We start from the raw sequence: 6,000 nt of genomic DNA, 5'->3' as shown, positions 1-6,000 counted from the left end.
ATGACTGTAGAATGGAAGAAGAAGATGACGAGCACTGAGCTGGAGAAGAAATAGACGATCTCCAACAGGCCAAGAGTGAAGTGGCGACATGAAGAGTGAAATAAAACTTTGTCGTTAAGGCAAAGCAACGCAGATGCATTTGTGATTGGGATTGAACGTGCTTTAGATGATGAAAAAAATAAATTATGAAGTCACCCTCTCAGTCTTTTTATTTGGAATTTGAAATGTTCCTATTGGATGCTGACTTCAGCAGTTCAACACCGTACTTCAAAAGTAGAACTATCACATTTGTTTTCCAAGCTTTCCTCTTGAAAACAATCCCATACAGAATAATACAAATAAAGTGCAAAAATCTTGGCTTTGAATTCAAATTGGATGACATATTTTAGCAAAAATATCTCAGCAACTCTAAACGCAATTCTGTTTATATTATAACAAATAAACTGAGCATATTGTGAGCAGACGACCGACCAAATGCAGCAATATTTGATTATTTATGTCAAAATGTATCTGCATATCAAAATATTTCCTCAGTCTCCCAATAAAAATGTATGTCCTTCATTATTTCTTATTCAAAGTCCCAGTATTTTACATCTCGATGGTTCCTTATGACAGTGGTTCTCAACCTTGGTGGTTGAACAGACATGAACATTGAGGAACAGTCCTATGGAAACAGGGCCATCTGTAAGGGGAAATAAAGGGGAGAGTTTTTTAGGGTCCATCCATAAAGTCAGTAAAATGATGGTCCATTGTTCTAGGAATCTGTGATAACCACATTTATTTATTCATCTGAATAATATCCACTGTTATCCAGGAAGTTAGTTATTTGGGCCATAGTATATAGTCATCCTAAAGATGTAAATCCTTGTTTTAATCAGAAATAAAATGGATTAAAAGTGACCGAAAAGGTGGTGAAATGGGATTTTAAAAATCACAGACATTGGTTAAAAGTTGCAATTTAAAGAGACCAAAAATGGACAGAAAAAGTGGTTAAAGAAAAAGAAAAAAGAAAGAGTTCAAAGTGTCAATATTGCCTTAAAATTGGCAAAAACGAGTGAATGCAATTTTAAAAAGTAGGAATAATTAGTTAAAACTGGCAAATAATGGACAAGACAAATCATGAATGTGGTTACATTTTATTTTATTGCTATTTTTTATTCACATCATTTAGACTATTTTCAAGTTGTTTTCCAGTAAGACATACCAATTCACCTATTTAAAGGCATCGCTCTAATTTGGGAAAACACGGATGAAAAATCATTTAAGTGAAGGTATGTTTCAAATTATTATTATTTTTTATTTATGTACGCAATTTATCAAACTGGTTCCAAGTACAGTTAACATCGAACAAAAAAGCTGACATGCAAAACTTCAATTTCGTTTATTCACACAGTCTTTTTTTACTTGAGCAAAAGTGGTGTTGCATTAGCAGCACTTGCTCCTTAACAAGGAAGCACATCAGTCCAGTGATTTTGATTTGTTTTTGAAGTAACACTCATGTTAATACAATCTTACCTTAAGCAGTTTTTTAAACCCTTCATTTCCCACAGTTTTGGGATTTACACGGATTAATAACACATACAATTTGGTCAGAGAATGATTTCTATGTAACAATCGACACAAAACCTTCAAATCTACATTTAAAACGTGTACAGTTTTAATTTACATTATGATGAACCTCTGCTAAATAAGACTAACCATGCCATCCTTTTTTAATGGACACACAAATACAATAATAACTCAAACGATATTTTCATATTTCCCAGGGTAAACTGTGAAACCGTTATTCTAAAAACGCACTTGATTACGACTGTTATTACAATCTACTGGTATCAAAATTAACCCTTGCGACTGATTTCTATGGCATGACATAATAGAAAGCTTTAAAATTGTACCTATTTTAAAGAAAAATAGCCCACGTTAGCTCGGCCTCATTTTATTAGCTTAACTGAATAGCAGCCTGAGTAACAACACTACCAGTGTTGGGCGGTAACGCGTTACTGCCCCAACATCACTTTTGACAGTAACTAGTACTGTAACGCAATATTTTTCTAAAGAAATAACGCCGTTATCATTACAATATGGTGCGTTTGTTCGTTACTTTGCTAGCAGCAGTGTACTTCCTGTTTACAGTGGCGCTACATATTTTTGCGGTATGCCGTGCCAAACACAATAAAACAGTAGAAGAAGAAGCATTGTCAGTGTGTTTGTGTTTACATCACGTGCGCCAATCATGGTGAGTCAATGCGAGAGCAGGACAAGCTTCTCAGAGTGGAAATACACTGATTATTTTTGTCTCCAAAAGATGCATCAGTGAAGCTAAGCTAACGCTGCGGCTGGATTTTAACGGACTGTGACTGTTATCCAGGAACAGGTCAGCCAAACTATTGCACGGTATGTTGTTGTAAATATGCAGCCTGTCGCGACTGCTGAGTCACTGCTAACAGCAGCTCATTAGCCTATGTTTTTTTTTTCTTTTCTTTTTTCTTTTTTCCTAATATGTTTAGCATTGTGTAGCTGAGAAAAATTCTGTGAATTAGTTTTTCCACATTTATTTTTATAAGCATTTTCAACAGCAGAATGTGCACCTGGAATATGTACAGCTTACATTACATTACTGTGCTAAGGCTGAAAAATTACTGTTTTAATTTTGGAGAAGCTGTTTTGTGTTTTATATGCACATCATTTATGGCTGTTTTATAGCAGTTGATCAACAGTGGATTATTATATTATTACAGCACTAATATGAAGCTGTATGGACACAAATTACCCAAAATAAATAATACATTCTTTAATTCTAAGTAACTCAAAAGTTACTTTTTCCAGTAACGCATTACTTTTTTGTGTAAGTAATCAAAATAGTAACTGAGTTACTTTGTGAATGAAGTAACTAGTAATGGTAACTAGTTACTTTTTTCAGTAACTAGCACAACACTGAACACTACACACTGACCACTATGAATTACTGCTCAAACATGAACCATCCTAACACTACGTTACACGCGCATAAAGAAACATGCTTTTAACTAGACATGACGAATGTAGAACTGACATACTGAGTCAGTTGCGCTATCATTAACACACATACCGCAAGCTTTTTCTGTTTGACATGAATAAATAGAATGGTACGGTCCTAATTAATCTCTTCTTTTATCCCCCTGTTCATGTGGAACATTTGGAACATTCTGTACTTTGAGTAATAAGTGTTCTAAAACATGAAAGGTACTTTGCGTAATAAGTGTTCTAAAACATCAAAGGTACTTTGAGTAATAAGTGTTCTAAAACATCAAAGGTACTTTGAGTCCTAACTGTTCTAAAACATCAGAGCCTGCTCAGTGTAACTTTGATAATCGTTCTCAGAGACATTCATTACAAGTTAAACTGCATTGAGTTTATAAAAGCACATTGAGTTTATTTAACGGAAAGGGAGAGATTCTTGTGGAAGGACCCAGCAGCACACATTGAGTGTGTATTGAATTTTCTGCTTGACTGCACGAAGGACTGATAGAAGTCTTCTTGGAGAGTAGATCAGGATCATGGATGAGGTGGTTGGAGATGGACTTGGATGGCAGAGGGTCTGCAGTCAGAGTGAAAAGAGGAACAACGGGTCTAGCAGCTCACTGAGAGAAATTCAATGTGAGTTCAACAGCATCTTGAATGATACTGTGTCTCAGATGAGAGCGTGGGAGAAGAAGATGAGCACCGAGCTCGTGAGAAAAGATGAGGAAATCCGCTCTTTAAAGAAAGCTCTCCAACAGGCAGAAAGTGGAGTGGAGAACATGGAGCATGAAGTGCATAGGCTCAACCACCACCATCAGGACACTGTGTCTCAGATGCAAGCTGAATGGGAGCAGAAGATGAGCACTGAATTGGGGAAGAAAGATAAGGAGATCCTCACTTTTAAGAAAGCTGTCCAACAGGCCGACAGTGGAATGGAACAGATAGAGATCACACTGTGTGAGGTCCAAATCATCTTGGATACTGTTGTGTCTCAGATGACTGTAGAATGGCAGAAGAAGATGACGAGCACTGAGCTGGAGAAGAAAATAGACGATCTCCAGCAGGCCAAGAGTGAAGTGGAGAACATGAAGAGTGAAGTGTGTAGGCTCAACCAACATCTCACTCTGATTGAGGAAAAGGAGAAAGAAACACAAAAAACTGAGCTTCTGGTGAAGGAGAACAATGAAATGAAGGTGCTCGCCGCCACAAGCGGAAGGGGAAGAAACAGAAGGAGGAGGACAAAGAAGAAGAAGACGACGTCAAGCACTGAGCTGGATAAGAAAGATGAGGAGATTCTCTCTTTAATGGATGATCTCCAACAGGCCAAGAGAGAAGTGGAGAACATGAAGAGCGAAGTGTGTGAGTTGAAAAGCGTCCGTGATGATATGGTGTGTCAGATGGAAGCAGAATGGGAGAAGAAGACGAGAACTGAGCTTGAGAAGAAAGATGAGGAGATCCTCTCTTTAAAGAAAGCTCTCCAACAGGCAGAAGGTGGAGTGGAGAACATGGAGCATGAAGTGCATAGGCTCAACCACCACCATCAGGACAATGTGTCTCAGATGCAAGCTGAATGGGAGAAGACAACAAGCATTGAATTGGAGAAGAAAGATAAGGAGATCCTCTGTTTAAAGAAAGCTGTCCAACAGGCCGACAGTGGAATGGAACAGATGGAGATCACACTGTGTGAGGTCCAAATCATCTTGGATACTGTTTTGTCTCAGATGACTGTAGAATGGAAGAAGAAGATGACGAGCACTGAGCTGGAGAAGAAAATAGACGATCTCCAACAGGCCAAGAGTGAAGTGGAGAACATGAAGAGTGAAATAAAACTTTGTCGTTAAGGCAAAGCAACGCAGATGCATTTGTGATTGGGATTGAACGTGCTTTAGATGATGAAAAAAAATAAATTATGAAGTCACCCTCTCAGTCTTTTTATTTGGAATTTGAAATGTTCCTATTGGATGCTGACTTCAGCAGTTCAACACCGTACTTCAAAAGTAGAAATATCACATTTGTTTCACATCTTTCCATCTTGAAACAATCCACATACAGAATAATACAAATAAAGTGCAAAAATCTTGGCTTTGAATTCAAATTGATGACAGATATTTAGCAAAAATATCTCAGCAACTCTAAACGCAATTCTGTGTTATATTATAACAAATAAACTGAGCATATTTGTGAGCAGACGACCGACCAAATGCAGCAATATTTGATTATTTATGTCAAAATGTATCTGCATATCAAAATATTTCCTCAGTCTCCCAATAAAAATGTATGTCCTTCATTATTTCTTATTCAAAGTCCCAGTATTTTACATCTTTAACTCGATGGTTCCTTATGACAGTGGTTCTCAACCTTGGTGGTTGAACAGACATGAACATTGAGGAACAGTCCTATGGAAACAGGGCCATCTGTAAGGGGAAATAAAGGGGAGAGTTTTTTAGGGTCCATCCATAAAGTCAGTAAAATGATGGTCCATTGTTCTAGGAATCTGTGATAACCACATTTATTTATTCATCTGAATAATATCCACTGTTATCCAGGAAGTTAGTTATTTGGGCCATAGTATATAGTCATCCTAAAGATGTAAATCCTTGTTTTAATCAGAAATAAAATGGATTAAAAGTGACCGAAAAGGTGGTGAAATGGGATTTTAAAAATCACAGACATTGGTTAAAAGTTGCAATTTAAAGAGACCAAAAATGGACAGAAAAAGTGGTTAAAGAAAAAGAAAAAAGAAAGAGTTCAAAGTGTCAATATTGCCTTAAAATTGGCAAAAACGAGTGAATGCAATTTTAAAAAGTAGGAATAATTAGTTAAAACTGGCAAATAATGGACAAGACAAATCATGAATGTGGTTACATTTTATTTTATTGCTATTTTTTATTCACATCATTTAGACTATTTTCAAGTTGTTTTCCAGTAAGACATACCAATTCACCTATTTAAAGGCATCGCTCTAATTTGGGAAAACACGGATGAAAAATCATTTAAGTG

This window comes from Gouania willdenowi, unplaced genomic scaffold, assembly GCF_900634775.1.
Source record: "Gouania willdenowi unplaced genomic scaffold, fGouWil2.1 scaffold_211_arrow_ctg1, whole genome shotgun sequence".
NCBI lineage: Eukaryota > Metazoa > Chordata > Actinopteri > Blenniiformes > Gobiesocidae > Gouania > Gouania willdenowi.
Note: the sequence above shows the minus strand (reverse complement) of the source record.